This window comes from Oryctolagus cuniculus, chromosome 11 (genome assembly GCF_051225735.1).
Source record: "Oryctolagus cuniculus isolate XC-2025 breed Fujian yellow rabbit chromosome 11, ASM5122573v1, whole genome shotgun sequence".
Classification (NCBI taxonomy): Eukaryota; Metazoa; Chordata; class Mammalia; order Lagomorpha; family Leporidae; genus Oryctolagus; species Oryctolagus cuniculus.
In genome coordinates, this window is record NC_142877.1 from 74,283,264 (window position 1) to 74,297,967 (window position 14,704).

Sequence of the window (14,704 nt, forward strand, 5' to 3'; positions counted from 1 at the left end):
AGCATGTCTTTAGACATGATTTAGTGAGAGAGAGAGACAGAGAGAAAGGTCTTCCTTCCATTGGTTCACCCCCCAAATGGCCGCTACGGCTGGCGCTGCACTGATCTGAAGCCAGGAGCCAGGTACCTCTTCCTGGTCTCCCATGCAGGTGCAGGGCCCAAGCACTTGAGCCATCCTCCACTGCACTCCCGGGCCACAGTAGAGAGCTGGACTGGAAGAGGAGCAACCGGGACAGAATCTGGCGCCCCGACCGGGACTAGAACCTGGGGTGCTGGAGCTGCAGGCGGAGAATTAGCCTAGTGAGCCATGGCACCAGCCCAAACTTCTTGAATTCTATAGGACAAGCGCACGGACCTGTTCTACTGTGAGCACGTGCTATTCTTCAAGGAAGGGGCAGAAGAACCCAAAAGTGTTCCAGCAGTATTCAGGGTATCCTGCCACATCAGGAGGCAAGAGTGTTTCTTCTTGCATTTCAGAGTGTGGGGACCTCACAGAAAGACATGTGAGAGAAACCCTGGTAGAAACTGTGAGGACAGGGCCTTGGAAGAGGTGAGGATTTAGTTATCCCTACAGAGGATGAGATGACACTACCACCCTACTGAGTCAGAAAGATGAGACTGCTGCTCCAATGAATCTGGAAGGTAGGGCATCAAACAAAAGATTTTTCTCAAGACAAAGTCCAGTAGGATTTTCTAAGTTATGGACGTCTCTGAGACCAGTCATCCTTGTTTTCTAGTTTCTGTCTTCTGGAATGGGCATCTGTACTATGCCTGTCCCACTATTGCATTTTTGCAAGTGCATAACTTGTCTGGTTTCTCAGGTTGGTTCATAGCTGGAGAGGAATTTGGTCTCAGGATGAATCATACCTTAAGTCTCACTCATATCTGATTGAGATGGTATTTGGATAAGTTTTTGCACTTTAGAATTCATGCTGGAGTGAGTTAAGACCTTTGGGGTTAGGGGAATGAATGTGTTCTGCATTGAAAAAAGAAATGATTGAGGGTTAGGAGGATAATGCTATGGACTGAATTGTATCTCCCCAAAATTCTTCTTTTAAAAGATTTATTTATTTATTTATTTGAAAGGCAGAATTATAGAGAGGCAGAGGAAGAGAGGGGGGGGGGGTGGGGGGAGGTCTTCCATCTGCTGGTTTGCTCCCCCAGTGGCCACAACAGGTGGAGCTGGGCTGATCCAAAGCCAGGAACCAGGAGCTTCTTCTGGGTCTCCCACGTGGGTGCAGGGGTCCAAGGACTGGGGGCATCTTCCACTGCTTTCCCAGGCCTTAAGAGAGAGCTGGATCAGAAGAGGAGCATCCGGGATTCGAACCAGGGCCCGCATGGGATTCCAGCACTGCAGGCACCAGCAGCTTTACCCACAATGCCACAGCACTGGCCCCTCCCTGAAATTCTTACATGGAAAACCTAACTCCCAATATGACTGTATTTGGAGATAGGGCCTATAAGGGCAGTAATTAAGGTTAAATGAAGTTGTAAAGGCTGCACTCTAGTCTCAGTGCTGTGGGCTGCATAGCTCCTTGCTAGGGTTACTGCATGAAAGAATAAAGACCCAAAGGAAAGTAGGGTTTACTCAGAGCAAAACAAAAGTGCCAACTCAAGCCCCAGATAGTACATGAAAAAACAGCAAAGAATGCAGAAAGGCTCCAAACACAGAAAACGAACTGTCTCCATGGGAAAAATTCAGTACTGCAAAAGCCCCTTCAAAAAAGGTAGGCCTTCCTTTTACGTACTCCAGAGGCATGGGGTAGAGCCCAACTGAATATTGAAAATGGGGAGGAGTTTGGGGTGGGGCTCAAACTCCACCTATTTCCATGAACTTTTTAGAAAGTCAGAAGGCTTCAGGTGCAATGATGGGAGTGGGCATGCCCCGTCCTCCAGTAATTTTATTAAAATGGCCTTGTAATAACCTTAATGTTGGATATTTCTAGCTAGTCCTTATTGCAAGTTCTCAATATTGTGGAACTTGAGTTTTCTGCTACTTGGAAAGAGGTGCATCTTGCTGGTGCATGGGAATGGGCCTGCACAAGGTACAGAAAGGGAGGTTTGGGTTGTTCACAGACAGGGAGTTTGGATGGTACACAGATGGACTTGTCACGCTGGCAGGGCTAGGCTATCCTGTGGACTGGCTGCATCTGTCCGATGTCATGGCTGTCAAAATGTGAATCACTTGGAGCTGTCAATCATTGACCCATGCAGGTCTGCAAGGAACTGTCACAGGAGTTTGGCTAGAGCTGTCAGTCACCAACAGGTGCAATCTCACAGGTATGCATAGGGTTGTCCCGGTGTTATCTGTCTAGAGGTATGTCAGTCATCAACCCATGCTGTCATGAAAGTCAGCAAGGAGCTATCAGACCTCAGCTTTTCCTCTTGCTACCCACCTTCTCACAATAGGGCAGATATATAAGAGAAGAGCCACCGGAGCTCACTGTCTGCCCTATATGAGGATACAGTGAGGAAGCCACCATCTGCAAGCCAGGAAAAAGTTCCTCACCAACAACCAAAATGCCCAGGGTTTTGATCCTAGACTTCTTAGCCTCCTGAACTGTGAGAAATTGTTGTCACTCAGTCTGAAATACTTTGTTGTGGCAACCTTCGTAGACAATTAGTAAGCTGAGCTTAAAAACAAACTCCTGGCTCCTGGCTTCAGATCAGCACAGCTCTTGCCGTTGCAGCCATCTGGGGAGTGAACCAGCGGATGGAAGATTTCTCTCTCTGTCTCTCTTTCTCTGTAACTCTGTCTTTCAAATAAATAAAATAAATCTTTAAAAAAAAAAAACCTACCATTTGGAGAAAGCTCTGGTACCAGATGAATTCACAACTTTTAGGGAACAGGTAATTTTTTTTAGAGCAATTTATCAAATCAGTATTCTAAATTCCAAAGGTTTTAGAGTTTTCTGGGAACAAGAACCTAGAAATAAAAAAATTAAAAATCCATTCATAATAATGGAAAAATCATTACATTTTTACAAAAAATTTGTCAAAACTATGAAAATAAACTTTTAAAGTGTTATTGGAAATCATAATATAAGGAAATTAGATTTTTTTAAAGATTTATTTATTTGAAAGAGTTAGAGAGAGGGAGGTCTTCATCTGCTGGTTCACTCCCCAGATGACTGCAACAGCCAAAGCTGCGCCAATCCGGAGCCAGGAGCTTCTTCCAGGTCTCCCATGCGGGTGCAGGGGCCCAAGGACCTGGATCATCTTCTACTGCTTTCCCAGGCCGTATCAGAGAGCTGGGTCAGAAGTGGAGCGGCCAGGACTTGAACCAGTGCCCATATGGGATGCTGGCACTGTAGGCAGTGGCTTTACTTGCTGCGCCACAGTGCCAGCCCCAGGGTATTAGATCTAAGAAATATGAAGGCACACATTGGTTGGGAAAACTTAATGGCAAAAATGGGAACTTCCCCAAAAGTAATATTTTAATTAGCTGTCATCCTAATTATGTTTATTTTGGAATTGGATGAAAATCACCATAAAATTTGTGTAGAACCTTAAATTCAACAGAAGAGTCATAAAAATTTTGAGAAATAAGAATTGTGATGTGAGTATCAGCCTGGTCCATTTGAAGCTTACTATTACACTTGCTATGGAAAGTCTAGAGAAGACTTTGCTCTAGGTTATTTGTCCTCACTACCAAAGCCTGACTCCTCTAAGGATTGTACTCAGTGCCTTGTGTATTATGAGTTATGTGCATTTTGAATGGTGGGATCACAAACTATTCCCTTTATGAATGCTGGTAATTTTTCTGTTTACTCCTTTATATCCTCTAGTTCCAAGATCAGTCTTACTCATGTGCAAATCAGTACTCAAAAATTTTTTAAAGATTTATTTTTTTGAAAGATGGAGATGCAGAGAGAGCAGGAGAGACAGAGAGAAAGGAGGTCCATCCACTGGTTTACTCCCTAAATGGATGCAACGGCCAGGGCTGGGGCAGACTGAAGCCAGAGCCAGGAGCTTCTTCCAGGCAGCCTCGAACCTTTCTCTTCTTCTTCGAACAAGAAACCATCTAATTTTCTTAATTCTGTGAGATCATTGAAAGCTGCTTATGCTTGTCTTGGTGTTCCTAACCAAGCCTCAATTCCTCCCAAAATGCTGTTTCCCTCTATTTACCCACTTTTGGGTGACCCACCAGCTATATTAGTTCCATTGTGATACAATTATTTGACTTCGATTTGGATACAAGGTGTTCACCCAAAAACGTTGGGTGCTGCAGGTTAAATTTAAGTGTGTTTTGGTAACCTCCAAATATAAAATAGTTGCTTTAATCAGAGGGTTTCCCAAAGTGAATGCTCACAAATTTGGGGGGAATTATTCTCTATAGAAGACCAGTATTTCACTCCAACTGAATTTTTAGATAGACGTGGTCTATTAGAGGTAGATGGCTGCCTGTGACAAGAAACCTATGGTTTAAGTAGAGGATTCTTCTTCTTCTTCTTCTTTTTTTTTTTTTTTTTTTTTTTTTTTGACAGGCAGATTGGACAGTGAGAGAGACAGAGACAGAGAGAAAGGTCTTCCTTTGCCGTTGGTTCACCCCCGTACTGGCTGCTGCGGCTGGCGCACCGCGCTGATCTGAAGCCAGGGGCCAGGTGCTTCTCTTGGTCTGTCCATGCGGGTGCAGGGCCCAAGGACTTGGGCCATAGAGGATTATTCTTATCCCTAGGGTTTTTCATTAGAGGACCATCACTGATTTCAGTGGACACACAACATCACTGGTACTGATCAGTCTGTTATGGACAGCTTTTCTCCCCGTAGTATTCCCTTGTAACACTACAAAGGAACAGTTTCCTACTCTGAAGGCTACTTGTGTTTTGAACCCTTTGTAAATGAGAAAGCTGACTCCCAGAGTCAATTCCTTTGAGTTTAGCTGCACACAGTGGTTATAAGCACCTGGTATGATCCTTTCCATTTAGGCCATAGGAAGGCTTTTTGTTGTTGTTGTTTTTAACGATTAATTAATTTAGTTTTTTGAAAGGCAGTATAACAGGGAGAGAGGAAGAGAGACAAAGAGACATCTTTCATCTGCTGGTTCCTCCCCAAATGGCTGCAATGGCCAGGGCTAGCCAAGCTGAAGAAAGGAGCCATGGGCTTTTTCTGGGTCTCCCATGTGGGTGCAGTGGCCCATGCACTTGAACTGTCCTCTGATGCTTTCCCAGGCACATTAACAAAGAACTGGATTAGAAGTGAGTAGCCAAGAATCGAAATGGTACCCATATGGGATGCCAGCGTTGCAATTGGTGGCTTAACCTGCTATGCCACAGCGCCGGCCCCAGGAGTATTAAATTTAATGCTTTTCTAACAAACATAGTCCGAGTTGGAGGTAATAAATCTGTACATCTTAATCTACTGATAGATTGGTCTGATAGGTTTCTAACTAATACTTTGTTCTTTCAGTATTTTGGCCAATTGTCTGTAATAATGTAGTATGTCTCCTTTGAGCAAAAAGCTTCATATATTCTCTCATACATGTTTATAGGTCCTTCAGTAATGCTCTCAAAAGGAGGTAGTTGATGTTTACCACCAAGTGGGGTAGATTTTAGCTTTCATAATACCAGTGAAAGGGCATTTGGCCACAGTAGAGAAAAAGCATCTGAAAAGTTTGCCAATTTGGTCTTTTTTTTTTCTTTTGAAAGATAGAGTTAGACAGTGAGTGAGAGAGAGACAGAGAGAAAGGTCTTCCTTCCATTGGTTCACCCCCCAAATGGCTGCTACAACTGGAGCTACTTCGATCCAAAGCCAGGAGCCAGGTACCTCTTCCTGGTCTCCCTGCACTCATGCGGGTGCAGGGGCCCAAGCACTTGGGCCATCCTCCACTGCCCTTCCAGGCCACAGCAGAGAGCTGGACTGGGAGAGGAGCAACCAGGACTAGAACCTGGGGCCCATATGGGATGCCGGCACCACAGGTGGAGGATTAGCCTAGTGAGCCGCGGCGCCGGCCAATCCTCCTCCTTTTTAAATCTACATTTTATTTCTTTTTGCTTATTTCTGAAACAAAAATTTCTGTTAAGTGAACAGGATAAAGAAGGTGAGTGGTTAGTGGTATTTAGCTTGGTTGCAGGGCTGCTTTTGTAGTAGCCTGATCAACCAACTGATTTCTTTTGGCTTCTGTGATATCAGTTCTAGAGTGCCCTTGAACTTTAGTTATCATCAATTGTTTTGGAAGTGATATTGCCTCCACTAAGGTGATCATTGTTTTTCCATTCTCAGTGAGTTGCCAGGTGGAGTTCAGGACATCTCAGTATTTCCAGAGCATCCTCAAATCATGGGCTACTTGAAAAGCACACTGAATATTAGTATACATGTTGGCCATCTTTACTTTTTGACTCAGAGCAATATGCTCAGCCTGTTGAACTGACTTTAGTTTTGGTTGAAGGAGTGCTTTCTAGAACTTCTACCAGAGAAAACACAGCACAGTATTTCCCTTCTAGTTCCTGTAGGTAGGATCCATATGTAAGCAAGATCAGCATTATCAAGTGCAATCTATTGATCATTACGAAAAATCAGATGTGACCGGTAAAGTGTTATGAGATTATAATCCACTTCCTCAATTTCCTCTGGAAACAAGGTAGCAGAGTTCAACCTATTGTATCTGAGTGAGGTAATGATGGGCGCCAACATGGTGACTTTCTATGAAGTCAGCTGGTTAGTTAAATAATGCTGTGTATGCTATGAATTAAGCAGGGCTTCCTTCTACTGAGTGTGAAGTATACACAAACAGTTTTTTTTTTCATTACAAAATCCTTGTGGCTTTGCAAAAGAGAGCAGTAGCTGTTACCACTTTGAGAGAAAGAGAGAAAGGTCTTCCTTCCATTGGTTCACTCCCCAAATGGCTGCTATGGCTGGCACTGCGCCGATCCGAAGCCAGGAGCCAGGTGCTTCTTCCTGGTCTCCCATGCGGATGCAGGGACCCAAGCACTTGGGCCATCCTCCACTGCCTCCCCAGGCCACAGCAGTGAGCTGGACTGGGAGAGGTGCAACCGGGACTAGAACTTGGCGCCCACATGGGATGCCAGTGCCGCAGGCAGAGGGTTAACCAAGTGAGCCATGGCTCCGGCCCGCTGTTACCACTTTTAAACAGGAGGGCAATGTACTGCATTTAGTTGTTTGCTATTGTAGCCAATAGGCCTATGATCATCCCTGTGCTACTGAATCTGTTCCTTTGTTTGCATGTATGAACAAGGGAAAAGTCAAGTTATAATTTGGATGGCCTAAAGGAAGAGCTCTAGTTAAAACTTCTTAAAATTATCCATATTCTCAGTATGTTCAGATTTCTAGTTTAAGTGTTCTGGATGATTTTATTGTAATAGCTCATATAATGACTGGGCTAAAGAGGAAAATTGTAGAATCCGGTTTTGGAAGTATCCTGCCAGGCCTGAATATCCTCTTGTTCTTTAGTGTTGGGAACAGCAAACACTAGGATTCCTTTTATCCTGTCTGGATCAATTAAGAGTCTGAGTAATTATAACATGCCATGGGTTTACCTTTTCCTGACAGAATTGAAATTTTTCCTTAGATACTTTGTGCCCATTATTAGCTAGCTATTGTAATAGATACAAGGTATCCTGTTGGGAGTTCTCCAGAAATGTGGAAGAAAGAAGCCAATCACCTACATACTAAACTATATTAAGGGAATTTCAGAAAGATTGTCAAGAGCGATCTTCAGGATTTATGAGAAGTGTATGGGACTTATGTATAATATTAAAACAGTCTATATCTGTTTTTTGTCCTTTCCACATAAATGTAAACAGGTATTAATATTCTGGGAGACCAAAATGCTGAAGAATGTACTACACAGGTTCATTATAGAATCATAAGAGCTTGTCAGTAAGTATAAAGGACAGTGGCATGTGTGGATTAAGTACCGTATATGTGTGTGTGTGTGTGTGTGTGTCTCTGTGTGTGTGTGTGTAAAACTGATAAATCTAGCCAGACTGACCAAGAAAAAAAGTAATATAATATCCAATAACAGAAATAAAAGTAGAGAACTACAGACTCACAGACACTAAAAAATCATAAACACTGTGGGGCCAGCACTGTGGCATAGCAGGTAAAGCCGCCACCTGCAGCTCCGTCATCCTATATGGGTGCCAGTTCGAGTCCCTGCTCCTCCACTTCTGATCTAGCTCTCTGCTGTGGCCTGGGAAAACAGTAGAAGATGGCCCAACTCCTTGGGCCTCTACACCCACGTGGAAGACCAGGAAGAAGCTCTTGGCTCCTGGCTTTGGATCAGCACAGCTCTGGCCATTGTGGCCATCTGGGGCATGAACCAGCAGATGGAAGACTTCTCTGTATCTGCGTCTGCCTCTCTGTAACTCTTCCTTTCAAATAAATAAATAAATCTTTTTTTAAAAAAAATCAAGGCTGCATGTAGGAGAGTTTAGGTGTTCAATATAGAGTCTAAACCTGATGGTGGAAGAGTGTTTGAGAGAACTAAAAGCAGGAGGGTGGAGACTGACTGAAAGTGGGCAGTCTGATGGACTCAGAGGGGCCACACCTGGACAGTCAAGGAATTGGGAATTTGTGCAAAGACAAAAAAAATTACTGAAAAAGAAGGCAAAAGAGGGCTTGTATTTGGAAATTTTGGTTATTTGTTTTGCATCTACCATTCCTTGTCATTATTCTGCACATGTGCAATAATGGTGAGCAAGACAGATCTCTCTGTCAAGCTTACAGCTTTAATACTGATAAATAAATGGGTAATTATATATATGCTATAGAAGGTCCTTAAAATGGTGTAAAAGAATGGATAAGAGTTTAGTTGAGCCATTTACCAAGTACAAATGAGTACTCAATAAGAGAAAACACTTAAATAAATTATATTAAAAATGCTTTAATCTTCAGCATACCTGTACTCATAAATTTCCCATTAGACCACAACTTTTCCAAAGCTCTCTGATTACAACATCACAGATCTCTTAATAAGAGCTCTCAACCAAATTATTTCACCAGGGCAAAGTAATTTCTCTGTTAAGAGGTTTTCCATTCTCTACAACCTATTTAATTCTCAAGATGCTAAAACAATATAGTCGTTCAGTTTAAGTGGATAAAGCACTTTAGAATTTCTAGTTCCATATAACTACTTATATCTAGGGTTTTTTTTTTTTGTTTAAAGATTTATTTATTTGAAAGGCAGAGAAACAGAGAGGCAGAAGCAGAGGCAGAAATAGACAGGTCTTCTATCACTTGTTTACTCCCCAAATGGCCCCAACAGCCAGAGCTGGGCGATCCGAAGCCAGGAGCTTCTTCCAGGTCTCTTACATGGATGCAGGGACCCAAGGACTTGAGCCATCTTCCACTGCTTTCCCAGGCCATAGCAGAGAGCTGGATTGGAAGAGAAGGAGCCAGGACTCAAACTGGCACCCATATGGGATGCTGGCACTGCAGGCAGTGGCTTTACCCACTACACTGTAGCACCAGCCCCACATTTAGTTTTTGAAAGTGAACATACTGCATTCTACGTACTGACCTGAGTCAGTCTGTAGCTATTGTCATTCTGAAATGAACCTTTTAAAACAATTCATAAATTCCTAGTATACAATTCTATTGCCAATTCTGTGGAGTATATATTTCTATCTGATACAACTAGATAGGCTTCATGTTCTGGTTATTTCAAACTACAGTTTATAAATGCAAATATAAAACACATATATATAAATAAATAAAATGTTTTTTGGCTTCTTACTATCCCTTTTTAATTCTTGAGAGTATATATTTAGTAGAAACTGCTAAGATCTGAGAATCTGAATACAAGTCTAAAATTCCATCTTTGAGAAGAGTATCTAAAGTTCTTTGGAAGATTTCTAGTTAACATCTGTCACCTTAAGGCCCTTGCAAACTGTCCCTTCCTCCCTCTTTCATCCCCTGTGTCTCTTGGAATATTTTTGTTTCCTACAACTTCAAAGAATAACTCCTGGTGGTTCTACTCTTAAGAGACATCTGATTGAGCTGCTGCTTCCCCCTTATGGTCAGTCCTTACAATTGCAGCCCAGTTTTTGTCAGTTTGAGTTAAAAATATTGCTTCAGGTGGGAAAACAGTGGCTTCTTCAAAGAACCAGAGGGAGATGAGATTGGAGTGGACAAATAGCTGTGGGCACCAGTGCTGCTCTGGAGAGGGTATACAACTGATAGGATACTGGATTCTAGGCCGGCGCCATGGCTCCTCACTTGGCTAATCCTCTGCCTGTGGTGCCAGCATCCCTGGTTCTAGTCCTGGTTGGGGACTAGAAATGTCTTCCTTTTCTGTTGGTTCACCCCCCAATGGCTGCTGCAGCCGGCGCGCTGCACCAATCCAAAGCCAGGAGCCAGGTGCCTCCTCCTGGTCTCCCATGTGGGCGCAGGGCCCAAGCACTTGGGCCATCCTCCACTGCCCTCCCCGGGCCACAGCAGAGAGCTGGACTAGAAGAGGAGCAACTGGGACAGAAGCCGGCGCCCCGACTGGGACTAGAACCCGGGGTGCCGGCGCCGCAGGTGGGGGATTAGCCTATTGAGCCACGGCGCCGGCCTCCATAAACTTTTTTAAAAGATTTATTTATTTATTTGAAAGCTAGAATTAGAGAGAAAAGGAGAGGCAGAGAGAGAGAGAGAGAGAGAGAGAGAGAGAGAGAGAGGTCTTCTACTCGCTGGTTCACGCCCCAATTGGCTGCAATAGCTGGAGCTGCGCTGATCCAAAGCCAAGAGCCAGGGGCTTCTTCCGGATCTCCCACACAGGTGCAGGGGCCCAAGAACTTGGGCCATCTTCTACTGCTTTCCCAGGCAATAGCAGAGAGCTGGATTGAAGTGGGGCAGCCGGGACTCAAACCGGCGCCCATATGGGATGCCAGCACTGCAGGCGGCAGCTTAACCCACTACACCACAGCGCCGGCCACATTTTCCTAAATTTTTGAAGACAAATCTTTATATGTTTTGTTTTTCTTCAGCTTCATCTCTTTTATTGTATTCCTGTTTTCTCTATTTTATATCCCCTAATACTCAATTTATTTTTCAAATGATTGAATATTATAGTGTATTGACCTGAACGTCTCATGTATGTAGAAAAGCTATACAGAAACAGTGAATTTATAAGAACTACAATTTCTGTAAGTAGTTATAAAAGTGTTTTTGAATTCTGCTTTTGTCTGTAAGGAAAAATCTAACAGGAGTTAAGAGTGTATTTCCTGTCACAGTTCCTAGAAGGAATCAATGTTCAATGAAGGATTAAAAATGCCTCAGCGATACATGGTGATTGTACATGGAGAAATGGAGCTGAGAAAAATATATGAAGGACTATGTAAAAGACAACATAGATAAGAATGGTAAAATAGCTTCTTGAGCTCTTGAGCTTCTCATTCTCTATGTCTTGTTCAGCCCTTCTGTCTGCCTCTAAAATATACCACGGGATTGTATTATAATGATGATCTTCAAAAACATATACATTTCATTAGGCTAACCCAGGGTTTCTCAACCTTGGCATCATTGACAGTGGGGCTAAATAATTCTTTTTTTTTTTTTTTTGACAGGCAGAGTTAGAGAGAGACAGAGAGAAAGGTCTTCCTTTTCCGTTGGTTCACCCCCAAATGGCCGCTATGGCTGGCACGCTGCACTGATCCAAAGCCAGGAGCCAGGTGCCTCCTCCTGGTCTCCCATGCGGGTGCAGGGCCCAAGCACTTGGGCCATCCTCCGCTGCCTTCCTGGGCCACAGCAGAGAGCTGGACTGGAAGAGGAGCAACCGGGACAGAATCTGACACCCCAACCCGGACTAGAACCCGGGGTGCTGATGCTGCAGGCGGAGGATTAGCCAAGTGAGCCACAGCAATTCTTTGTCATAAGGGGACAGGGATGGGGAACTTTCCTGTCCATTGTAGAATGTTTAGCTGCACTCCCAGCCTTTTCCCATAAAATGCCTGTTGCCAAAATATCCCCAGACATTGCCAAATACTCCTTGAGAGCATAATCACCCCAATGAAGAACCGCTGGCCTACACCCACTATCTTTATTTAGTTCTTAAGCATTACAAGGTTATTTCATTTCCTACTACCCAATTGAAACTGTTCTAACTAATATCTCCAGTTACTGTTTTGTAGCTAAACAGGAGACATTTAACAGTTCTTCTTTAACTTGATCTCTCCAAATTATTTTTTAAAAGATTTATTTTTTGTTTTTAAAGAATTATTATCTTTTATTTGAAAGACATAGTGACAGAGAGGGAAGTGGGAGAGACATAAAGAAAGAGATCTTCTGTCTGCTGGTTCAGTCCCCCAATGGCCACGACAGTCAGTCAGCCAAAGCCAGAAGTCAGAAACAAAGAATTCCATCCAGGTCCCCAACATGGGTGGCAGGGGTGCATGCATTAGCAAGGAGCTGGATCAGAGTTACACAGAGAGAGAAGAGGCAGAGAGAGAGAGAGAGAGAGAGAGAGAGAGAGAGAGAAGTCTTCCATCTGATGATACTCCCCAGATGGCCGCAATGGCCAGAGCTGGGCCAATCCAAAGCCAGGAGCCTGGAGCTTCTTCTGGGTCTCCCATAGGGGTACAAGGGCCCAAGGACTTGAGCCATCTTCTACAGCTTTCCCAGGCAATAGCAGAAAGCTGGGTTAGAAGTGGAGCAGCCGGGACTTGAACTGGTGCCTATGTGGGATGCCGGCTCTGCAGGCAGCGGCTTTACCCACTGCTTTACCACTGAACTAGCATTTAAGAAAACACTTAGAAACCACAAAAGACCCCAAATAGCCAAAGTGACCCTAAGTTAAAAAAAAACAAAAACAAAAACAAAAAACTGAAGACCAGCCAGCATCCCATATCTGAACTCTGGTTAGAATTTCAGCTGCTTTACTTCTGATCCAGCTCCTTGCTAATGCATGCACCCCTGCCACCCATGTTGGGGACCTGGATGGAATTCTTTGTTTCTGACTTCTGGCTTTGGCTGACTGACTGTCGTGGCCATTGGGGGACTGAACCAGCAGACAGAAGATCTCTTTCTTTATGTCTCTCCCACTTCCCTCTCTGTCACTATGTCTTTCAAATAAAAGATAATAATTCTTTAAAAACAAAAAAGCTGGAGGCATCACAATACCTGACTTAAAAATACATTACAAGGTTCGGCGCTATGTTGTAGTAGGTTAATCCTCCACCTGTGGTGCTGGAATCCTATATGGATACTGGTTCCAGTCTTGGCTGTTCCACTTCTGACCCAGCTCTCTACTACGGCCTGGGAAAGCAGTAGAAGAATGGCCGAAGTGCTTAGGCTCCCGCAGCTGCATGGGAGACCCGAAAGAAACTCCTGGCTCATGGCTCTGCAGCCAGCAGGTGGAAAACCTTTCTCTCTGTAACTCCACCTCTCAAATAAATAAATGAATCCTTAAATATATATATATTAATATACATATTAAAAGCTACAGTATCCAAAAAGTACGATATTGGTATAAAAACCAACACACAGACCAACATAACAGAATAGAGAATACAGAAATTCATTCGTGGACAGACATTCAACTGATTTTTGACAAAGGTGATGAGACTACATTATAGAAAGGATAATCTCTTAAGTAAATGGTACTGGCAAAACTGGATTGTGAAGTTTGATCATTACCTCTCACTATACACAAAAATAAACTCAAAATGTATCCAAGACCTAAATGTACAACCTAAAGCTATGAATAGAAGAAAACAAAGGAAATACAGTACATTATTGTAGGCAAAGCTTTTTGGATAACACAACAAAAGTAAAAACAGACAAATGGGAATAAGAAGATTCTTGGAAGCAGAAGAAACAGCCAACAGAGTGAGGAGGCAGTAAGTAGAATGGGAGAGAATACACATCATTCACCCAACAAGGGATTAATATTCAGAATATATAAGGACCTAAAAAATCAATAGCCAAAAAAAAACACAATCTAAATTTAAGAATGAGCAAATGATCTGTACAGGCATTTCTCAGAAGAAGCCATACAAATAGAATCAGGTGATGGCTCAAGTACCTGGATCTCTGCCACCCTTGTGGGAAACCTGGATGGAGTTCCTGACTCCTGGCCCAGCCCTGGCTGTTGTGGGCATCTTGGGAGTGAATGAGCAGATAAAATGTATCTCTATGTGTATGTCTCTTTCAAATGAGATGAAACTAAAATAAAATAAAAAAAAGACAAAAAGTAACAAATGCTAGTGAGGATGCAGAGAAAAGGAAACCTATACTCTGTTGGTAGGATTGTATAGAAAACAGTACAGATTCATTAAAAAAAAAAGATCTGACATATGATCCAGCATCCCACTACTGTATATATATCCAAAGGATATGAAATTATTATACCTGAGATACCTGTACTCCCATATTTATTGAAGCACTATTCTAGTAGTCAAGAAATGAAATCAACCAAGATGTCCATCAACAGATGAATGGATAAAGAAATGTATATATACACACTAAAACATTTTTTTTTGACGGGCAGAGTGGACAGTGAGAGAGAGAGAGACAGAGAGAAAGGTCTTCCTTTTTGCCGTTGGTTCACCCTCCAATGGTCGCTGCAGCCGACGCACTGCGGCCGGCGCACCGCGCTGATCCGAAGGCAGGAGCCGGGTGCTTCTCCTGGTCTTCCATGGGGTGCAGGGCCCAAGCACTTGGGTCATCCTCCACTGCCTTCCCGGGCCACAGCAGAGAGCTGGCCTGGAAGAGGGGCAACCAGGACTAGTACCCGGCGCCCTGACTGGGATTAGAACCCGGTG